Source organism: Triturus cristatus, chromosome 11 (genome assembly GCF_964204655.1).
Source record: "Triturus cristatus chromosome 11, aTriCri1.1, whole genome shotgun sequence".
Classification (NCBI taxonomy): domain Eukaryota; kingdom Metazoa; phylum Chordata; class Amphibia; order Caudata; family Salamandridae; genus Triturus; species Triturus cristatus.
The window spans coordinates 176898612-176912023 of NC_140594.1; positions in this window are offsets into that span (position 1 = coordinate 176898612).

Below are 13412 nucleotides of genomic sequence, written 5' to 3' on the forward strand. Positions count from 1 at the left end.
AATAAACCTGTGCTTAAGTGTTTTGAGTGTTTTAGTTGTAAAATGGGCAAAAGTCTTTCTTTTCTTTCAAACGCCGATAGGACATTTGATCTCTACTACAGCAAACATTATTGGATAGAGTTACACAGAGTTACACAAAGTTGATATAAAGAGAAACTAGGCCCACCACTTCTTCATTTGCCATTTTCACTTTTGTCATGTGAGCGGCTTGGATCAACTGCAGGACTACAGCACACTTCACAGTCACAAGTACAACTTGCAATGGACACTCCCTACGCCCCTCAAGGCAAATTTGCAGCCATTCTTTTTTAACAGGATCCAGTCATCTGGTAGCTGGGGACAGCACTGAATTTCTTTTGACGGTGCTGTTGCCAAGTTCACCGGATGAGAATCTGATTTCACCACATCAGCCAGACCTTTGCAGTAATCTAATATGATGTAATCAGTTATTGATACAAGTGTTGCTGCAGGTATTTCGGCTGGTCTCCTGGCTCTGCCCCTTGGCACTTCTTTAGGCGAGAATCCAGTCTTTTTGTCTGGGCTACTTCTAATGATCATGATAAAATAAGGAAGAGCATCAGGTCATTTCGAACTGGTGAATGCACACGCTTTAGCCAGTTTGTTTTGATGGTTCCAGTCATCTTCGCTACTATGCCAGTGGATTGAGGATAATAACCACAATGATATTTCTGATCAATCTGGGGAGCTGCACAAATCAATTTAAGAATCTCATTCTTTAAATTAATTCCAAGTGCTGTCTCACAATAGAGATTGGCAAGCCAAATCGCAGAATCAATTCCCGTAACAAACATTTGTTACTGTCATGCTGTCAGATTTCTTTATAGGGTAGGCCCCCACCCATTTAGGAAAGAAGCAGACAATCACATGAATATATTAGAGGTGGGCGAGCAGCTGAAATATCAAGCCAGGCTCGAGCCCGAAACCTGGCTCTAGCTTAGCTCGAGGTCTTGTTGGAATCTTAAACTTAGCTCGAGGATTCGGAATTTTAAACCCACACCCAGCTGAGCTTTCATGTGACTTCTGCCTACCACCCTTGCACTACCCAAATGCACAAAGCATTAACATTTGAGGTAAAAAAGAGAAGCAAAGACGGCCATTTAGTGGCTGATTTGTACAAAGTAGAATCAGAAAACCTGGATTAATCGTGTGTTCCCTGCTTAACCAAATGGTGTGACATTAGGCAAATGTTTTATTTTACCAATCCTGCTGTTTTTTTCACTATTGTATATGGACGCACCTTCAAATACGTGAGGGTGATGAGACACAATATCAAGTTTTAAATATCGACTGGCAGAAATATTGAGTCACAAATATCGTGAGTTAGAAATATCGACAGCAAGAATATTGTGGTCAAGAAAATCGACTTAAGGTAAGTAACATCGATGTTAAAAAAATCTGAAGTGTTTAATATCGTTTGCAAAAAATATAGTTGTTAAAAAGATCGATTTTTTAAATAATGTTATGTATTTTAGTATATATTTTAAATGTATGTGATGTATTTTTTTGTATATGAATTGTTTATTTTTGTTCTGTAGCGGGTTGTAAGTTTATAGGGAAATAGGGTTGGAAGAAATTTAATTATATTAAATTAATGATTATTTTTTATTTATTTAATTGAGATGTTATAGCGTTAAATGTGTAAATCAATTTATTATTAATTAATTAATAATTGTTTATTTAATATTAATTAACTAATTGGTCATTAATTATGGTAATTGTGTAACTAATGTAAGGTGTGTGTTTTGGGGTTTATAGGGTAAAGGGTGGCAATCAATTTTTTTATTTGTTATTAATAATTAATTGTTAATGGTTATTAATTAATTTATTAAAAAAATAATTATGGTAATTGTGTAATTAATTCTAGGTGTATGTTGTGGTGTTTATGGGGGTAAAGGGCGGGAAATAATTTGTGTTTAATTTAGGTGTGTGGCGGGTATTATAGGGTTAAAGTGTGGGTAGTTCATTAATTTTTATTAATTATTTTCTTTAATTAATAATATGTTTTCATTGATAATTAATTATGTTAATTATGGAAGTATATTTTTTTTCAAAATTTAGAAGTGTGTTGTGATTTGTGTGGTGTTATAGGGTAGGAAATAAAATTAATGAATTTATGTAATAATTAATGTTTTTGTTTGTAAATATTTGCTAGTTTAAAATATTTATTCTTTGGAAATGTATGTTTTATTTTATTTTATATAATATGTGTAGGTATTTGTTATATGTAATTAACATTATAATATGTTTTCTTTTTGGATATTCACTCCACAATTTTCTGCTCATCACAGGAAACACTCGGACACTTCCATATGCTGCAAAAAGTCTTTACTGGCCACTTGTATTCTTCCACCAGTGCACCTTTCTGTAAATAGGCCTTTATATGTTGTTCTTATTTTGTCACATCTCGTGTGGGAGACAGAGGCCAAATGCTAGGCTCTGTCTTCTGAGGGAGCTTGTTGTTTACTTTTCTTTCTCTGACTCCAAATTGAGAGGATTTATGTGACAATCATGCTGGGTACTGGAGGTGTGCTTGAAGAAGGCTGTACGATGTCATTTTTTTTTAGCATACAAAAAATTGTAAATGTCTGTAAATTAACTGTGCAGATATTTCAGAATATATCCGAACTAGGAAAGCACAAATGAAGGGTATTTTTTGGTAATTCCGAAGTACTGTGGAAACAAATATTTGAATATGATCAAAACACGAAGTGATAACATTTTCACACATTATCATTTGTGTGCTCTATATTTTTATCAGTAAAACTGTATGTCTGTGCGGAAGTCATTTCAATTGAAATTGTGATGTCTGTAATGGCAGTGTGCTACCACACCATGCAGACTCTACTTTATGCCACTCTATTCTACCCCACTCCATTTCTCCCCACTGCACTCTACTCTGCACCACTCAACACTCTACTCCGCCAGCTGTACTATGCAACACTCTATTCTACACCTCTGCACTCTACACCACTCCACTCTGTGTCACTGCGCTCTACTGTGCACCACTCCACTCTACGCCACTACACTCTGCACTTCTCTACTTTACAGCACTCTACTCTATGCCAATGCACTTTATGCCACTCTACTCTCCTCTCCTCTGCACCACTGCACTCTTTGCCATTTCACTCTACACTAATCTAGTCTAGGCCACTCCACTCTACTCTGCATCACTCCACTCTACTCCACTCCACTCTGCCACACTCTACTCTGCAACACTGCAGTGTATGCCACAGTTCTCTACGCCAATGTGCTCTACTCTGTACCACTCCACTGTACGCCAATGCACTCTATGCCAATCCACTCTATGTCACGCTAATCTATTCTCCCCCACGTACTCTATGCCACTGCACTCTACTCTACACCACTGCACTCTATGCCACTACATGCCACTGTACTCTACCCTGCACCACTCCACTCTACCCTGCACCTCTTCACTGTATGCCACTTCACTCTACTCTAAAACAATCTACTCTACACTACTGCAATCTACTCCACTCTGTACTACTCCACTGCAAACTACAGTGCACACTCCACTTTACACCACGCTACCCTACACCACTGCATTCAATGCCACTTTACTCTAACCGCTGCGCTCTATACCATTGCCTTCTACGCCAGTGCACTCTACATCACTTTACTCAAAATCAATGCACTCTCCGCCACTGTACACTATGCCAATCTACTCTGCACAACTGCACTCTACTCCACTATACTGTACTATGCAACACTCTATTCCACACCACTGCACTCTATGCTGCTCTACTCTAAACATTGGACACTCTGTCACTGCACACTACGCCACTTTATTCTACTGTGCACCATTGTATTCTACGCCACTGCTCTCTGTGCCACTTTAATCTACTCAGCACCACTCTGCTTTCTGCCAATGCACTCTACGCCAATGCACTATAAGCCACTTTACTCTACACCACCCCACTCTACGACACTCTACTCTGCAACACTACACTCTCACCACTAAACTCTACGTCATTCTACTCTGCACCACTGCGCTCTATGCCACTGCACTCTACTCTGCACCACTCTACTCTACATCACTCTACTGCACTCTGTACCAATGCACTGTACGCCACTTAGCTCTCCGTCATTCTACTCTGCATTTCTCCACTCTATGCCAATACACTCTACATCACTGCTTTTTAGGCCACTCCACTCTAAGCCACTGTAATCTACTCTGCACCACTATCATCCTACGACACTGCAATCTATGCCAAACTACTCTACACCACTGCACCCTACCCTGCACCACTCCACTCTACCCTGCACCACACCATTCAAAACCATTTCACTCTACTCTGAAACAATCTACTCTACGTCACTCTGTGACACTCCACTTTGGACACTATGCCACTCTACAACACTGCACCACTCTACACCACTTCACTCTAATGACAATCTACTCTGCTCTATGCCACTTTACTCTACGCCACTCTATGCAACTCTACACAACTCCCTCTGTGCTACTCCACTCTGTTCTATGCCACTTCACTCTATGACACTCTAAGCCACTCCACTCTAAGACACTCTATGCCACGCTATGACATTCTACTCCACTGCACTCAACTTTACAACACTCTACTCCACTCTATTCCTTTCCACTCTATGACACTCGACACCCTTTGTGACACTCCACAACACTCCAAAACATTTTATGCCACTCTACTCCATGCCACTCCACTGCAATTCACTCCAATCTACACCACTCTACTCCACTCCACGCCACTCCACGTCACTCCACGTCATTCCACACCTTTCTCCTTTATGCCACTAACTGTTTCACATGCTAAACAGTATCCACACTGGTGTATAACATGTCTGAAAAACATTGGCAAACCCAGATGCTATTGCATAAGTGAAACCTGTTGGCTTTGCCAGTGTTTGTTTAATATTATGACCAAGATACATCACCTCTTTTTTCAATACTGCATCTTTGTGGGTGAAACCTTATGAACATTGTCGGCAAGATGATAGTGTCCAGTTTATAATCCTCTTTGATGCCACAAGCAGGCCATCAATATACTGGACTACGGGGGCGTGGTTTGGAGAGCCAACGTGGTGGATGTGTGAGCTAAATTCTCTCAGCTCACCTGTTATCCATCTGATTCAGTAGTTATCTCACCCCTGGATGGTGGGTCTGTAGCAGAGAGTTTTGCCGCTGCTTGATGGCTCCCCCTGCTCCGGGGTCTGCAAATGTCACCATTGCGCCTCGTGGGCTGGAGCAGGATGGAGGTCTGCAGCTCCAACCTGCCATATGCCTAATTGGCAACTGACACCCCTATCCCCTCTCCGGGAGGCAGCCCGGCCTAGTGAGCCACAGGGGGAACTCGGCACTGTGGGAGATGAGGGACCCTCCCTTACAGAAGACTGAAGTGCCTGCTCCTGATGGCTAGTCAGAGGGCCCAGCCACCTGCCTTCAGGGGCCACCTACCTGATCAGAAATTTTGGAGGCCTGGGGACGGCCTGTGGCAGCCAGAGAGCTGCTCCCTTGGCCTGCTTCTATCTATGGCCCATGGGAACCTAGCTGCTGAGTAGGGGACCGGGAATTGCTAGGGGAGCCCTGTGATAGACAGCGATGTGCTTCCCAGGGACTTTTGTTTCACCCATTGAGGTCACGGTGGAGAAGAATGCGGGGGAGACCTACACTTGCAGATGATGGCCCGCCATGGTGGGACCCAGACCCCCTACCCCGCGGACCCATTGGAGCTTGGGAACCTTAACTGACAGGGAGTACTTTGCTGCTTTGTTGGTCCTGCAAGCTGCGGACATAGTACAGAGAGATATCCAAGCCCCTTTCACAAATGTGAGCCCTAGCCCCTACAGCCCGACCAAAGCCATATTGATGGTGGGCTCCTGGGAAACAGATGTTGAGCCATAGGGGCAACTCGAGCTTTCATCGCAGAGGGGTGCCGGGCTGCTCATGCTGCGCTGCCTCAAAGCTGAGGAGTGTTCACATTGATGGTTGTAAGCGGGCCCACTCAACCCACCAGCCTGTTATGCCTTCCTACATGACAATCTCCAACACAGGGTGCGCTAAGGCTGCTAGGGCTGGGGGCCTGACGCCATCTGGGGCGGTTTTCCCCTGGCCCTGAGGCATGATGGACTACCTGGAGGAATGGTTGATGGACCTAGTACCTCTGCAGGACTTCATGCCTTACTTCTCCATTGAGTGAGCCCAAAGGGTGCCACCCCCACCCCCCCCCCCCCCACAACCCATAGTGGTCAAAATTATTCACTACAAGAATTGAGATGCTACCCTCAAAAGTGTGTGAGAACCAGACCCCATCCTGAAAGACAACCATCAAATTCTGATTTTCCCTGACTACACGCTAGCAGTCCAGCACCAGAAAGCCTCCTTTTTAGGCGTCAAAAGAAATTGCGAGACATGGGGGTTAAATATGCACTTCTGTTCCCTTTTTTTTACCCACAGATGCTTGGAATTAGGCTGAGAGATAGGGTTCACTCTCACAATCAGACAAGGCCCAAGGCTGGTTTAGCCACCCACCAGGCGAAGCTGTTGATGCCTTTGGGGACCGCAGAGCGGTAGCTCTGTCTCCTCTACGGCCTCAGCTCATGAGCAGGTTTGTAGTAGCAGATGGTCAGCCCTTGGGGAGGCAGCTACTTCCTGAAAGACCTCAAAGGACCCACTTAGTTTCTCATCTGATGCCTCAGACGATGGCAAATCTTCTTCATGCCTTCTTGGGATGCTGTATTGCCTGGCTGACGACCTCCTCAAACTTGTTGATCACTGCGGGTTTCTTAATGGGGTCTCCCTGACTTCTACACTACTTCTGCTGGCCTCCATAGAGACTCTCCCCTGCGGGGGAGACATGTCACGAGGTATAGTTCTCACCAACACAGAATAGGTCCTGAGGCTCGATGCAGACATTCAGGTTTGCTCCCTCCGCACGATCCCTGAGCGATTCACTGGTAAGGGGGTCTCTGGGTATTAGGGGCCGACCATGCCTTTGCTGGGCATCCCCCACCCGCCTGCTGAGAGTTCCAGAAGCAGATGTCAGGGTCCACTTTGGGCTCCTGTTACACCTGACTGGCATGCTCTCCAGAACACATTTTCAGTTTTAAACATATCCCTCATACTCAAGAGCTTGGGTCACTAAACCCTCCTGCTTTCCCTCGAGTTCCACTCCACTATCAGACATTTTTTTGTTTGGTTTGGGCAGCTGGCCATTAGCTTCCTTCCCTTTGAATTCGAACTTCTGGTACTCTGTAAGTTGGCAAATCCTCCCCTCTCTCAGACCTATGTACCCTGGTGTTTCTGGGGCCCTACGGCTCACTGCATCCCTCTTCCCATGTGCACTTGGCGGGAACGATACAGGCTAGGCAATGATACACACTCAAACATGTCAGATATTCTCCTGGAACAGTAGAAGGATGCGCTCTCTGTCTAAACAATATAAAATCTATTCACTTCTTTGCAGAAAAGTGGACCACATAGCATTACTGCAGGAATCCCACTTTATGTTAACCAAGGGCTCCAGAGACGATGAAGGGGGCAGGTTCACCTAATCTGGACTAGAGCGGGAAGCCCCTTATGTGTCTTATTGAAAGAAATCAAGAAGACCTCATCTTTGGGAACAACAACTCGCCATAAAAAGACGCATTGTGGCCCGTGGAACTCGGCCCATGCCCCCCGCCCCAACAGCCCACGCCTGCAGCCTCAGCATCATCCTGCAAAAACAACAGTTGATGGACAGAATGCAGAACAATGTCATACATTCACCCCAGTACAGAGATCTGGGCCTAAATCCATTGTTTTTTTTGCTCACCATACCATTCCAGTTTGAGCCCAGCCATATTATTATTATTATTATTTAAGAGTTTTATACAGCGCTGGCCAGACCCAAAGGATATGCAAATCAGTCTTGACCCTGTGCCTCATGGGAACAGTCCAGCCCGAACTGCCAAGCCAGGTCGTCCCTGGACTGGAAACAAGCATCCTAGGACCAGTTTCGGTGCTTCACCCCTCTTCAGCCAGGATAGCTTGATTCCAGTGGCATGGAGAACATCATCCAGGGCAGCAAGCTATCCATGAAGAAGTCAACACAGTCTCATCCGCCTGCTTTCATACCCGTTGCATGCTCCGCAAGATCTTCATGTTGTTCCCAGTCAACACCAGAAGAAACGTCACGTAGGCCCTTATCACCAGCAGACTGGATTACGGAAACACACTCTACATAGGAATCACAGCACTCCTACTGAAAAGACTCCAGACAATACAAAACTCAGCGGCAAGACTCATCCTCGACCTCCCTAGGACCCACATCACACCCTACTTCAAGAAATCAAACTGGCTCTCAATCCAGAAGAGATGCCAGTTCAAGATGCTGACCCACGCTTACAAGGCCCTGCACAATGAGGGACCTGCATACATCAACAAACGCCTCACTTTCCACCAACCAACCAGGCACCTTTGATCTGCTTCCCTCTCCTTTGCAGAAATCCCCCAGATCCGCAGAACCAGCAACGGAGGATGCTCCTTCTTGCACCTGGCAGCCAAGACATGGAACAGCCTTCCCCCGCATCTCAGGACCGCACCGTCGTCCCAACAGTTCAGGAAAGACCTCAAGACCTGGATTTTCGAATGAGCAGCCCACCATGCAGCAGTCAACATTTCCAGTGCTTTGAGACCCTCACAGGTGATTTGCCACACTTTACAAATGATTGATTGATTGGTTGATTGATTGATTGAATCAAGAGGGTAGGCTTGTCCTGTTGGAGGCCAGATTGGATGGAACTCCCTCATAATAGGCAGCATTTATGCCTTCAATTCAGACCAACCGAGCTTCCTACAGCACCTCTCCTTCTATTTAGCGAAATGGCCACACATCCTTTGGGTCACAAGGTCGACTTTAATCGTATCATGGATACATAACTGGACTGTTCGCACAGTCTCCTTCACGGGGCTCTCACTGTATCCAGCGCTCAAAGTCTGGTAGCTTGTCTTACTTAATGCTCCACGCAAGATGTGTGGCACCACTATAACCCGGGGTTTAAGCTGTTCTCTTTTTACTCCCCTGTCCACAATGTATTAGTTTATCTGGACTGGATTGTATGCTCAACTGCCCTTTGGTCTTCTATTTCCTCCCCGTATTATCTGGGCAGGACGGTATCGGATCATAGTCCCTTGCACTTGGCTTAACCTGGGGCAGAATACCCTCCCCCCATTCCCACCAGGTGCCTCCAAACCCTCGATGTTAGATTGCCCAGCATTTAGGTGAACACTGACTGACCACATAGCTGAATACTTTAAACACCATCAGCAGCTTATGTACCTATAATCTGTAATCTGTATGAACATTGCTTGTGGGGGGTCCGCCCCGTTGGGTATAAAAATCTCAATAAAATTTGTTGTCAAAAAAGAAAAACACCATGATGGATCTCAGTCCTACAGAATGGGAGACCTTTAAGTAGTTATTAGGGGAGTGAGTGTGAATCCATACTACCCTAGGCAAGCAAGTTCCTTAAATTATGAACTTCACAGGGTAAAAAATTCTTGCCTTGACATTGAAAGGAAAGTTGTTGAGGACCCGATGCTTAGACTCTGCCTACTCCAGCTATGTGAGGATGAGCATGCTGCCTGTTATACACTCAGAAGATGACAAATCAGAATGCCTCTTACTGTGGCTAGTTAACGGAGGCCAGACAACCCCCAGTAATGGCCCTATATTGCTCGCATGACATCCTTCTTTACTTGCAGCAGGATATTAATGAGGCATTTATTGCTTTATACAGGGCTCTTTCCTGACCATGGCTGAAGTCCCTCCAGATGACAGCTGGGCTTTCCTAGAGGTGGTCCCCCTCACCAGGCTATCTCCAGGGGAATGGAAGGAGATAGATGTACCAATCCCTATCTAAGATACCAAAGCAATGATCACTGATTTGGCCATGAGCAAGACTCCCAGGACCAATGGTTATGTTATGTTATGTTAAATTTATTTGTAAAGCGCAACGGTTACCCTGGGGTGTCCTGGCGCTAGTTTCCTATCATTTCAGCCATCACCAGTAGAAGAATTTTAATTATTGAACAACCAAGTTTTCAATGTCCTTCTAAAAGCCAGCAGATCTGGGGAATTTCTGAGCTGGGCCGGAAGGTCATTCCACGCCTTGGCTGCTCCGGAGAGAAATCTTCGTCCTCCCCATGAAACCTTTTTAGTAAGCGTAACTATCACCATTTTAGCTCCTGATGAGCGTAAATTTCTTGTAGGTATGTACCAGTTGAATTGTTTCTGCAGATACTCTGGTCCAGTACCTTGGAGTGCTTTAAAAACGGTACACGAGGATTTAAAAAGCACTCACTTTTTTACCGGGAGCCAATGTAACTTTTTAATTTAGTTGGAGATGGCCGCCAATTTGGGCACCCCAGTGAGTAATCTGGCGGCTGCGTTTTGTAACCTTTGTAGTTTGTTTAAATAGCGTTCCTGAATGTTTAGATAGAGGCCATTACAGTAGTCAAGTTTTGACAAGACAAGTGCAGTGGCCACTGTTTTCTGACTCCCTGCTGGCAGGAATGGCAAACTGATTTTAAAACAAACGCGGTTGATGACGAAACTGCATTGATTTGATTGTCCAGGTTTAATTTGTCATCGACTATTATTCCCAGGTTTTTTACTTTCTTCATGGGGACAGGAAGTACTCCCATTGTTGAAGGCCGCCAGCTCGGATTCCAAAAGTTAGGGGCGTTCCCAAATATTATAACTTCTGTTTTATTAGAATTGAGCTTCAGGCAATTTTTCGCCATCCAACCTCTCACTGCTTCCATGCAGTTATGAAAACGGTTGTCCATGCCCACCTCCTGTCCTGGCAGAAGAGACACCACAATTTGGGTGTCATCTGCATAGGAGGTGAGATCAAAACCCAAGATGTTAATGATATGGGCCAGTGAAGAAACATAAACATTGGACAACCAGCCGTGCTCAAAGACGACCCCTGTGGCACCCCGCAGGGCAGAGCAAAGGGCTTTGATTGGTATTCACCCAGGGATACCACTTGTGTTCTATCCATATGGAAGGATTGCAGGAGATTTAGGGCCTTGCCACGAAGTCCACATGACCATCAAGAGGTCATGATGGACCGTATCAAAGGCCGCGGATAAATCTAGTAGGATCAGGGCGGCCTTCCCGCCTAGATCAACTGCTTTCCTGATCTCATCTGTTGTTTTTATGAGTGCTGACTCCGTACTATGGCTACTTCTGAAGCCATATTGAGTTGGATCCAGAGCCTGGGTCTGATGAGAAAGGCACCAAGTTGTGCATTTAGTGCCTTTTCTATCATTTTTGCTGGTACGGGGAGTCTAGAGATTGGGCGAAAATTGTTTGGGTCGGTCGGATCTAACTTAGGCTTTTTCAGTAGGGGTAGAATTGATGCCACCTTCCAGAGCTTGGGGAAAAGCCCAGTATCAATCATATCATTAAAAATGGGCGTAAGTACCTGGGTGATGGGTTCCACCGCTAATTTGGCTACAGCCACCGGACAGGGGTCATTTGGTGACCCTGATCTAGTTGTTTCAAGACGTTTGGTCCATGGACAAGTCCTCGAATCTATCGAGGGCTGCGGAGGGAGCTTTGGTGCGTCTAAGGTCCTCCTTCTCTAAAATGCTTCCTGCTGCAGTAGATCCATTGAGTGCCGAAAAAATCACATCCACTTTATCCAAGAAGAATTTGACATTATTTTCGCAAAGTTCCTGACTAGGCTGTATTGTAACCGGGTGTGGAGAGGACAGATCTAAGACAGTTTTAAATAATTCTTTGGCTGAGTTTTTTGCCGACTCAATTTTGTTGACAAAGAATTTTTGTTTAGTGGCAAACAGAAGTTGCTTGTAGTTCGATAAACTATTTCTGTAAGCTGTCTTCTCCACTTCCTTATATTCTTTCCTCCACGAGCGCACAAGAAGTTTGCACTTGAGTTTTTCTTTTTTCAATTCATCTGTAAACCAGGGGGCGGAGGGAGCCGATCTCTTAGGCACAATGCTAATAGCTGGGGCTACTTTGCAACAGGCGTTCTCCACCCATTTAGTATAGGCGATTGTCCCTTCCTCCACCCCCAAATTCGTTTGTATAGTCGTTGAGGTGAGGAGTTCCTGAAACGCATCTCCATCCATTTTGTTCCATGGTCGGATGTCAATCCGTTTCTTAACACCTGCCCCCCCTAAATGCTGGGCCTTAAGGGTTAACTCAAACTGGACGGCCGCATGGTTCGTCCAGACAAGAGGTAGCACACCCGTAACCTGGAGACCTGGATGGTTCGAATAAATGCCATCCAGAGTATGTCCAGCCACATGAGTGGGGCCAGTGACCTGCTGCCTGTGGTCTACACTGTTCATTGTATCGATAAGAGTAACTGTATCTGGATTTAAAAGAGCCTCCAGGTGGTAATTAAAATCCCCCAGGATGGTATAGGCCTCCACACAGATGCTGTCTTCCAACCAATTTCCAATGGAAGTAATAAAGGGATGTTTAGTGCTTGGGGGTCTGTATAGTAAAATACCTTTAAAGGTATGGTGGCAAGACAGGTTGAAATTAAAGGACAAAGCCTCACAACCTGCGTTGAGTATTGGGTAGAAGGCCACTTTCAGAGCACTGGGATAAATCATAGCCAGCCCTCCCCATTTTTTCCCCCAGACCTATTCAGGGTATAGCACACAAATCTTGGTGGAGTAGCCTTCAACAAGTCTGGCCCTGAGGATTCATCAGTCCAAGACTCCGTAATAAATGCCATTTGTATGTCCTTTTCCTCAATAAGTCGTGCACACTCGGTGCTATGTTTGACCAGAGATCTTGCATTTATCAAGATGCACTTAAAAACCGTACCCTTGTGCCTTTGACCTGAAGTCCCTTAACTCATGGGGCGCTAGACAATGGATTTTAGGAAGTGAGGTTCTACATATAGAGCAGGCCACTGGCTGAGATTTCGGCCTTGAGTTGAAGGACAAACACACACAATTTGGGTCCTTTCCCGCCCTATTCAATCCAAGCAATGCTGTTCTTGAATAATTAATGTGAGAGGGTTTACCTGCATTCAAAGAATCAGGGGTCTTGGCGCTGAGCGTGGTCCGAGCGCGGACGGGAGCAGACGGGCTTGCCTTTGGCGCGCCTTTGGTGTGCCTGCTGCGCGCGTGCGCCATTGGGCCAGATATAGCGTGGGGGATCCAAACACTAGACCGCTCACCTCACTAGCCCCAACATGGCAGTCCCACCGAAACTGTCAGGAACCCAGCGTCGCGAGTAGCGGTGAGTAAACCAAATATCAGCCACACTTCGGCACAATAAAATAAGCGCAGATAAGCAGTGACAAGATTTTAAAAAGCGCTTGATCAAAGCATAATTATATCTCCTTTTAAAAGCATAAAATGATGTGCA